The 11,144-nt window shown below is 34.4% G+C and overlaps 1 long non-coding RNA gene and 1 other non-coding gene across 5 annotated transcripts; both read left to right on the plus strand.

Moving 5' to 3' along the window:
• The first annotated feature begins 1,095 nt into the window (after nt 1-1,095).
• On the plus strand, nt 1,096-6,354 carry LOC107846869. 4 transcript variants are annotated; one of them, XR_001667204.2, is made up of 5 exons: nt 1,096-1,403; nt 1,751-1,844; nt 1,958-2,018; nt 5,137-5,191; nt 6,125-6,354. It is a non-coding gene; the product is annotated as an uncharacterized LOC107846869 (long non-coding RNA). The 4 variants fall into 4 exon arrangements; XR_001667201.2 differs by having other exon boundaries at nt 1,100-1,280; XR_001667202.2 differs by having other exon boundaries at nt 1,099-1,844; nt 5,137-5,195.
• A 4,309-nt stretch (nt 6,355-10,663) lies between these two features.
• On the plus strand, nt 10,664-10,770 carry LOC124889130. The gene has a single exon (XR_007047745.1). It is a non-coding gene; the product is annotated as a small nucleolar RNA R71 (small nucleolar RNA).
• Nucleotides 10,771-11,144: the final 374 nt, after the last annotated feature.

Here is an 11,144-nt window from a genome sequence, read left to right on the forward strand (position 1 = left end):
CTTTCAGACACTTCAGAGAGATAGTTGGTTTGTTAATCTTTTCAGTCAGATTTCAGTGTGTTCATTTATTTTTTGGACTTGAGAAATTCCGTTGTCTTAATCTCAGCACCTAAAACCTTTGGCATTATTCAGTTATTTCTGCACATGTTTATTTTATTACCATATTATTCAGTACTCACAGCAGGTACCAGTTCATGGGTTAGCTTGTGGTTTTTCGTGACCGTAAGCACCATTTTTGCGACTAGAGGGTAGCCTTGGGTCATGACACTCATTGACAACGTTATCTGCCTTGGTTGTTGGCTCAAGGTCTTGATAGTATGATTATGGTTTTCGAGCCTTTAGTTATCTACCTAAACTACCCTCACAACTACATCATTGAGCGGGGATGTAAGGATCTAATTCAAATGCATTTATATATCTTTTTGTATTTGAACCAAAATGAAGCGCTCTAAGTATATTCCTATCTTAGATGCTAATCAAATCTTTACTTAGTTAAAGATAAGAATTCATCCTTCACTTTCTTTGTTCTACCCTAATGTTTCTTCTTCCAACCTCACATATGAATTAAAAATGTATTTTAATGGCCACAAATTATTAAAATAGTAATTGCAAGAATGTACGAACAACTAAATAGATAAACATCATAAACAAACTCAAAATTAAGCTATACAACCATCACTACAAGAAATATAGTTTTTTGTGACAACTTTCAGTGACGATACAAATAGTTGCCACAAAAGCTAGCATTTTTGTGCTTACGCCACAGAAGATATAAGATTTATGGGCGATCGTTAAAGTCACCACTAATAGTGACATATTTAGTGGCGATTATGCATAGGTCGCTACAAAAGGTATAAGATTTAGGGGCGACCGTTAAAGTCGCCACTAATAGTGATATATGTAGTGACAAGTATGCGAAGGTCACAAAAGAAATAAAATTTAGCGGTCACTATACCAAAAATTTTAGTTCCCGCCTAACAAAATTTTTGGATCTATTTTTATAGTGGCAATAAATATAGAGTCGTCGCTAAATGTTACTATGTGGCGGCAATATAAACCCTAAAAGTAGTTAATTTTATTTTTTATATGGTAACCTTCTAGTACATATATATATATGTAAAAAGTTTAGAAAAAAAAATTAAAACAGTTCACCAAAACTCTAAATTCATCGTTGTTCATCAAAATTCATCGTTCTTCATCGAAATTCATCGCTGTCGTTTCCTTTTTGCTTTTTGGATAACCAAAATCTCGATTCTGAAAAAAATTGGTCAGATTTGTTGGTAAAAGCTGCTCAAATCTGTTGATTAAATATTGTTGGTCAAAGCTGTTCATCTCTTCAATTGATTTTTGCTTGAAATTCTTAGTTTTCTCAAATAAGGTTCTCAAAATTTGTGCTCCATAGTGTATGTGGTCAAAATCCTTTTGCGTATTATGTTTAACCCTTTAACAAATGAGCTTGAGCTTGGATTTTGTTATGATTTTGATGGTTGGGTGGTGATCATCGGGGTTCTTTTTGACATGGGTGTTGGTGATTTTCTTGATTTTTATTGTTGTTTGATGGGATTGGTCAACCAAACACATGCGTTAATGGAGTTAAAAGGGTTTTTTTCTCCCGTCTTTCCTTTTGTGTATTGTTGTTGCAAGTTTTGGGTTCGGTGTTGTTTCATCATATATTTTGGGTTCTGTCTTGTTTCATCAGTTATTGTTACTGCGGTTCTTACTAAATTATATACTGATTGTGCTCTACCAGATGAGATTGGTTTGGTTTTATGCTTGTGTAGTTGTTTTGTGGCCTTACTCTTTCCAGGACACCAACCATGTGTTTTGACTGATGTGCACTGATGGTATGTCATGAAACTATCTGTCCTTTGTATCTTTCTCAAAGTTTTTTCAGGATCTTGAGTTTGACTTGGCAACAAGTGTCTTTTGATTCCTAAATGCTTTGATATTTCCACAGTCGAGTTGGTTACCGGAAAACTCTAGGACGTTGAAGCCCCAATTTTGCTGCTCAAAGAAAGGTGAATACCCTGTCTCTTTTCATTATCTTTGATTTTGTGTTCGTATGGAATTCTATTGATGGTTTGAATATATGTTGTTATTGGAAAATTGTTTCGAATAATGGAAATTGTGTAAGTTTTCGCCATTGTTGTTTTGCCCTATGCTATGCTATCTCTACTCTATTCGTGTATTGAGCTGCACAACTATTTTACTGTTTTGAATGATATGTGGAGTCATTATATTTGTTGTTGAGATTTGATGTTGAAGTGAGGAATATGTATAGTGTACGTATTTGATTTTGGATGCTCGATATATAATTTTCTATACGTGGTGCTTGATGAAGAGTGATGAGAACTTGTGTTTTCGTTTGTACTTCTATCCATATATTGACTCCACCATCTTGCTTTACTGCTGGCAAGAGTGCTAGACATATTGAAAATGTGAATTGAAATTGTGTTGAAATTATAGAAAGAGTTAAATCCTCAATAGAGTGCCATCGGAAGGCAGCATTGTTACTGTTTTGAATGCTACAGGGAGGACAGATTGTTAAGATATTGTATGTTGGTGTTGCAATTTGGTGCTGATGTGAGATATATGGACAGTTTCGGTGTATGAATTGAAATGTTCAATCTATTGATAACAATTTTCTAATCCATTGATAATAATTTTCTATGTGTTGTACGTGATGAATAACAAATACTAATGTCAGATGTGATTAATGATAGCTGATGTTTTGGTTTATACTTCTTTCTATGTATTCGGATTTATGGGAAGTGTGAACACGAATTATACGAAAATAATAGGAAGTATAAAATTCCTTGTGTAAATGAGCTTAGTAGGGCGACTGGTGGAAGTAGTATTGTATCGATAATGTAGTGTTTGTTGGCATAATGGTGATTTGAGGCTTAAGTGCGAAGCTAATCTTGTTCTTGGGTGCTTTTGCTTCAATGTGCAGTAGTGGAAAACAATTCACAGTAGTGTAGGGTAGGATATATAAAAAACAGTCATTTTAGTTTGAGTGTCACATTTAGTTTGTTTATTTTCACTGATCTTTAATAAAAACAAACTTGGGGGTGATGTTATTTGGGGAACGTTGAGGTGCGGAGAAATGTCGTCGTTGGATTCATTTATTTGGAAACTTTCTTGGCAATTTAAATCACAGTCCTATCATCTTGCATTTCTTTTGTGGTTACACCTCTTTGCATATTAGGCTCATTTTAGTGAATCTAATTATGTTAAATAAAGTTCTCTTTATTTTGTTTCATTATTTCAATCTGTTCAAACTTCATAAGTATTCAATTTCTTGATGTGTTGCTCAACTCCTTTGGTTACGAATTCTACTTTGTTGTTCATTTACTCCATTTAAATTTGATTTTTAATTTTTATCTTTCCTTTGATGCATTTGACATGAATTCGAGTCCACTTGGACTCCATTTATCCTCGCATTCAACTTCGTCGTGTCCAAGCCTTAACCAAAGTCCCTAAAACGGATTGAGAGACAAAAAGCAAGGCTGTATATGCGTGTATACCGAAAATATACACCAGATATACAAATTCTGGAAAAGTATATTCATTATACCTTAATAATTTTTTTTAATACCGTGGTGTCCAGGCTAACTTGTGCGTACCTTGACTAATTCCACGGGACACCTACCACCTCCCCCACACAAAAATCACTAATAGGTGTTAGCCATTTTATAGTAGCAATATCTTTCTTGAATCTTGTTTAAGAAAAAAATGATATCGCTTTCAGACCTATACCATATTCTTACTGCTATAGTTCCATTGTACGTAGCAATGATCTTAGCTTATGGTTCAGTAAAATGGTGGAAAATCTTTACCCCTTATCAATGTTCAGGGATCGACAGATTGTTGCTCTTTTGCTGTTCCATTACTCTTTTTTCACTTCATTGCTTCCAACAATCCTTATGCAATGAACTATAGGTTTATTGCTGCTGTTACACTTCTTAAAATCATTGTTCTTTTTGTGTTAGCCATTTGGTCTAGAGTTAGCTCAAGGGGGTGTCTTGAATGGTCCATTACTTTGTTTTCACTTTCCACTTTACCAAACACTTTGGTTACGGGAATTCCTTTGTTAAAGGGAATGTATGGTGATGCATCAGGAAGTTTAATGGTCCAAATAGTTGTGTTTTAGGGTATCATCTGGTACACTTTGATGCTTTTCTTGTTTGAGTATAGAGATGCAAGAATGCTTAATGCTGGAATACTTTCTTTTAGAAGTTCGCTTGAATTGATCTGAAATATAGGTACTGATTTCATAAAAAATACAAAAGACCCAAAACAGTTTCAGTGTACACTGGAGAGGCTACTTTGAATCTAGTCTCGAGTAAAGGACCTAATGTTTCACTCCCGATTTGGTTAAGGAATTTGTTAGAAACTTATTTGATATAGTTCTGAAATAAACCTTGCTTTTGCGATTAACATAAGGATTTTTTCTACTATTAAGATTAGTATAAATATGGTCATACATTTTTCTCAATTATTTAAGTTCTGTGCGTGTTATGTTAAGTAACTATTGATATCTGTTTAGTTGAGACGTAGGGCATTCCTTGGCTAATAAGCTTCTTTTTTAATACTTAGTATGTATACATGTCTCTGCATATGCTCTTTATTCAATTTGTTCTCCAATCACCTGATTAGTTACTAATCTTTATCTTATCTTTATTTCACATGTGAACTGAGGAGTTGGAGTTCCATTGCGGAACTCCTTTTGTTTTTGTTATTTGTTGATATGGCAGTCTGTTTGATGAGTTTTATTTGGATGCATTAGCTTTGAGTTTCCATTGGAACTGGACAAGGCTACAACCTTCTAGAACCTGATTGTTTGTTATTTTTATTAACTTAAAGAAGCACAGAACATGGAGAAGTAGACTATTACCTTGACAATAACAAGCCAAGCGAGTATTTTGCGGTGAATCCCCCTATTAAGTAGTCACACATTATGGTTTTGAATGCTAATTCCCTAGCGTGCACTTTACTTCTCAGTTTTTCACTTCCGATAGACCTCCTTGCTTCTAGCCCCATGTGGCTTTACGCTTTCCTCTTTACAAACACTAGTTATTATTTTTTCCCTCCATTTTTTTATTGTTTCAGTGGAATTTTCATTTGTCATTGCAGAATGATCCTGAACGAGCACTGAGAATGACCACAAGACAAACATTGGTTGAGATATGTAGGTACTTGACTTCAGTATACTTCTTTTATCTTTGTCCGTAACCTCGTCTTCCTTCCAGCCCCCTATCTCTTTCAGATACTGCAATATGCTTTGATCTAGTTGGCAAAAGATATTCAATAGGAGCAGTGATGAGCTCTAATGAGTTGTTTGGTTTTATTTTGGTTTTCAGAAACCAATCCTTTTCTTTAGTGCGTTAATTGCTGATAGGATAATTGTTTTCTTTTCCAATTAAGTACGACAAGATATATGTATGGAGAGGATGTATTGGAAGGGGTGTGGGGGAAGAAAACTGGGAACTGAAGGGTTATGGGAGCCTCAACTCCTTAGAGATTATTTTGCTGAAAGTGTTTGAGGTCCCGTTAAGTGATGAACACTTCGCCAGTTACTCCTGGGAACAGATCCAGCAGAGACGAGAGCTCCTTGTCTTCCTTGCCTTTCATTTAAGAATGATGAATCTAAATGATCCGCTAGAGGTTCTGGAATTTGTATTTCATCTTGTTGTCCTTCTTGATTTATTCTTTTATTATAAGACAAAGTGATTGTTTCGTTAGAAACTAATTTTATCTATCTGGCTGCTTGGTAAGTTCTTAAGTTAGTAAAAAGAAACATCATTCCGTTTGATCAAAAAATGAACCTTGGAATAACCTTGTGTCTCCCTGAAATCAGCATCTTGCTGTTTGTTCAAATGCATTTTAAGAGTTAAAAGGTTTGTAGACCAGTGTTATTCAACAAACACATAAGTTTTTCATGATGTCAAATGATGCCAATGATACTAAGAAATATGGGCTTCCAGTTTGCTGGTAGAGCTGTTTATTCTGCAGTACAATGTGGGTTGTGTGTTTATGTGTCTCTCTCTCTATATATGTGTGTGTGCATTTCCTCTCATTTTTTCTAGAATCATAAAGTGATTCGGTGCTTTTTTAATGGCAGAGACGTTCTTAAATAATGGGTTGACCATGGAGAAGCATGAGGGCGTAGAATGCATTTTTGATTTTTGATCATATGTATGAATATGATAAAACTGAAGCACTATGTCGTTCTTAACATATATGCTGTTGACTTCTTATTAAGGAATGTACTTATAATATTTGATGGGAGGATGATTTTGTAAAACACTATTGGATGCTTTTATTAGCTAATATTATTTGTAGTTCTTAAAATTTGTTTTCAATTTTGTAAAATACTATTGATATTGATTTTATGGAGAGAGAGGTCGTTACTAATGCAGAAGTTTTAGTGCCAACAAATAAGTGGTCACAATTGATGCGCAGAAGTTTTAGTGGCGACAAACAAGTGGTCGCAATAGATGCGCAGAAGTTTTAGTGGCAACAAACAAGTGGTCACAGATGGCGATTTTGCGGCGATAAAGTTGCTGCTAATTCTGGTAATAGTCGCCACTAAAAACTTAGATTTCTTGTAGTGCATGTTTGTAACCGCAACACTAGAAAAGGGATTCTTAGCCACTCAGCCTAATTTCAAAATACTAGAATTTGATGTTTTCATCAAAATAAAAGAACTCAGAAATTAAATAGAGAAGAAACCTAATAGTCAACATTGTTCTCTGTTGTGTCTCCAAAAATAATCAACAACCTCCTCCAGAAATATGGAGAAGGATTTATATATAGTAATGAAAAAATAACCTCCATCTTATTAGGTCGAATTGCAAAATAGCTGAAAAATTAGGATTGGAACTGGCCTGCTGCGGTGCCCTAGAAAAACACTAACTTAGGTTGTTTGGAGTTTGGTTCCTGGAGCGGTCCTCAACCAATGAACCAACTTAGGTCATCTGGAGTTTGGATCCTTGGGCGGTGCCCCAGCCAATGCACCAACTTAGGTCGTCTGGAGTGTGAGCCCTGGAGTAGTGCTCCACTCAATGCACCATCTTGATTTTTCTCGAAAACTCATTCACTATTTTTCCAAAAGCTCCAAATCTTCCTTTCTGATTCCATGGGTTTATTTACACTATGATTTCCTATAAAACACCTAATCACATTGGTTAGTTTGCTATTCGGAACATTCATTTAAAATAAGCAACTACATGTCATCACCATTCTTAAAATTTGGACAAATGTGGGTAAAACACGACAAACGGGCGTATAAATATGCCCTAGATCACCATCCTATACTTAAAAGCCTTGTTCATACTCAAACAACTCTTTTATATCCCATGCTATATGAAAGCATTAACGTCACCAATCAATCCAAAATCACTCAAGGTAAGGCTACAAAGATTAACATAGATGTCAAGTTCTTATCAAGCATAATATATTTCACAAATTCAAACTCATAAACAACAATTTCAAGACCTCCCAGCCCCAAGAATTGACTACAGTATTTGCAAACTCGTGAAAGTCACCCAACCATGAAATTAAATAAGTCACCTTTTTTTCATCAATTATATACCTTCACAACAAGAGAGTTACCAATATTTACTTAGGGGTATACAATTTATTACATGAATGGGTATAAGAATAATAATATTCTTACTCTCACGATGAAGTTCACATGCCACATAGGATGAACCATAAGCTTGTCCGTAGTGTACTACTCTACTAACATAACAATATTTAAGTTTAATATCAAGTAGGACTTTTTGGATTACAATGTAGACTAAGGTACGAGTAGGAACTATTCTAACCAATAATAGTGACTATCTTTCCTAACTGCTTTAATACATCACAAATTTCTATTTAACTAACTTTCTTTGATCAACTAACTTCTTCCTGTACGCTTTCCATCCAGACTTTCTTTGTTTGTTCATTTCTTTTTGTAAGTTTATGTGTCACTAGTAAGGAGTGCTCAATTATCAAATACTTATTCACTTTTTTTTTTGTTTGTTTCTAATCTCTACCAATAACACGTGAACTTCTAATCACTTGCACCCTTAATCTTTTCTATAGGCTTCCCACTCAACTATATCCTTTTTTCAATTCTCCTCCATGTAATTCTTACTTTTCAATTAAAGTGCTTAGGAATTTGTATCAAGTTAACGATCAATTGAAAAAAAGTAAATACGCTTCATATAGACTACCAAAGAATAGGCTAAAGGATCAAGAGGGAAAACTAGGATTATCCATTACGGGTAGGAAAAGCAAAGGATAAAAACATGTCTAATAAAAAAAATACCTATATCATCTCCTAAACACAATGTTCTTCCTTTCACATTGCATACAATGGAAAAGTTCTTGACATCAATATGAAGACATGGAACATCACAAACACCAAACACTTATGACATATGTTCAATTAAAGAAGGATCCATATAGACTCTTAATCAAGCAACAACAAGAGTTCTTGTTTAAGCTAAAATCTCATAAGATTTAAGTTAATTGTCGTAGATGTCTCAAAATAAGTCATTTAGTTTTCACAACATGCTTTTGAAGTTAATGATCCTAGATGCCTCTAGGCCTAGCTAGCAACATAAGACTCTCTTAAAATTTTCATCCAATGGGACAAGGGACCCCACACTCAAGCTTTACCATGATCTTTAGCTTAACTTCAGGTACTCGTACTTCCCTAAGTTATAGAACTAATAAAATAAAAATAAAAAGAAGGTGATACAATAAAAATAAAAAATAAAATACCTTAAACATAACTTTGGATTGCCTCTTAAGTAGTGCCTATTTAACATTACGACATGACACATGTCACAACAATTCAGGTTTCTCTCGGCTTTTTTTTCCCTCTCGATCTTTATTTTTTTCTCATCTCTAGAGGAACAACCATTAATATTTTACCATTTTTTTTCTTTCAAATTCCTTTCAGGAAAATTCAGGCTTCTCTATTTCAAGCTTAGTTTTACTTTGCAGCTTGTGAACTTTATCGATTTTCACCTTAGGTCATTCAATAGTAAGTTCTATAGGTTGTACAGTTTTAAGCTTTCAGTGCTCCAACCCACACTTATCTTCTTGTACTATTCTGACTATACATAAATTTGGGAGTGTGGTGGTGTGTTGAGGGCTTTGTATACTCAAAAATTGACTTTCTGATCATTCATTTGTATTTTTAAGGTTCCTTTCCTCACATTAATCAAAGCTTTCTAGTCGCTAATAATGGACGTCTTAATATTATTGGCACCCTGTCATAAGTTTCATAGTCAACAATAATAAAATCAGTAGGGATTACAGACTTATCAACTTTAATGAACATGTTCTCAATGATCCCCTTAGGATCTACTCTCAACGTATTCGCAAGTTGTAGAACTACTTTGGAAGTTTTTTTATTCCCCAAGACAAGAGCACTGAACACAGTGAGGGGCATCAAATTCATAATTCCCCCCCAAGTCACACAAAGTCTGCATCAACTCATTTTTACTAATTTGTATGGAGAGGGTGAAACTTTCTAGATCTCTTAGGAAGTTTTCTTATTACCCTCAGACTCCACTCTTTCACGAGTTTCTCAATATGAAAATCTACAATCCACATCTTATATTTTATCACATCTTTGAAATACATAGCATATATAGGCATTCCTTGCAAGAAATCATGGTGTAGTTTTTTGAAAGTGTCAAAGAATTTCTTGAACATACATCCTCTTTGCTTTTCTGGAACCTTTGCGATAAAGGTGGTCATATTTTTTTCTTTTCTGCTAGCTTGACCATATTCTACGCAACTGGTTTCTCTGGAACCCGCAATGCAATCGAGCTTAGTCTACTCAACTTTGCTTCTAGCTCATGATTTTTCTTCTTTACAGGTACTTTATCTAATTGTTTACCACTTCTCAAGGTAATTGCAATAAATTGTCTTGGATTTGGATCTGTGTTACTTGGAAAACCCCCTTGAGTTCTTGTATTTTGAGCCTCAGTTAACAAGCCTATTTGATTTTCCAAATTCTTTTGAGAAGTTTGTCGATTATTTATCTCTACAGCTATCTACCTTTGGTTAGCCATAATCTTTTTCGACAGCTTTTCTATGTTATTGGCTTGAGATTAGCCAAATTTCCTTACTTCTACTACCAAAACTATTGGGTTTTGGCCCTATTTTCCACCCCATTAGTAATTGGGGCGACTCTACCAGTTATTTATAGGTATTACCAAAGTTCTGATTTCCTTTCTATGTATTACCCATAAAATTAACTGACTCAAGAGTTGCTCTACATAATGAACAGAGTGACTTATTACATTCATAAATTTTACACCAATAATGTACTTGTTGAACTACATTTACTAGGGCATGAGCCTGATCTACACTCAACTTGTTTAATTGAGTCATCATTTGATTTTGAAAAGAAGCCAATTATGTTGTAAATATTGTGGTACTATCTACCTCTAGCATACCTACAAGCTTCTTTACCTAACCCCTAGTTGCATCACCATGCGAATTGGAATTACTTTGTACAATATATTTAAGGAGAGTACATAACTCATTATATGTTTTCTTTAAAGCTTGACGACCAATATCTGATTCTAGAAAAATCTTTGTGTTATGGTTAAGACTTTTAATAAAAATGTAGGCTAGTATCTCGTTTGTCTATTGGTGGTGCAGGCAATTTATTTGAAGATATTTGAATCTCTCCCATGCAAGATACAAATTTTCAACTGGCTTTTGTTTAAAACTCAAAATTTTACTACGTAATCATGCGATTTTGCCAGACAGGAAGAATCAAATCAGGAAATTCTTAGCAAGGTCATCCCAAGTAGTGATTGAATTTGAAGGTTTTGCCTTCAATCATTTCTTAGCTTCTCCTAATAGTGAGAATGGGAAAAGCGTAAGCTTCATATAATCTGTGGAGACTCTAGTAAAAATAAATGTGTCACTGATCTCCATAAAATTCTACAAATATTATTATGGATCCTCATGTGATAGTCCTTTAAATTACCCGTTGGTATGTAGTAATTGCACTATATTTTGCTTCACCTTAAATCTACCTCCTAATTTTGTTCTGCAGATACTGGAGATGGTATTTATAGCAAGTAAAATTGCCATATTCCAAACTAATTTTGCTTCCATTA

Source organism: Capsicum annuum, chromosome 11 (assembly GCF_002878395.1).
Source record: "Capsicum annuum cultivar UCD-10X-F1 chromosome 11, UCD10Xv1.1, whole genome shotgun sequence".
In the NCBI taxonomy this organism is placed as follows: Eukaryota; Viridiplantae; Streptophyta; class Magnoliopsida; order Solanales; family Solanaceae; genus Capsicum; species Capsicum annuum.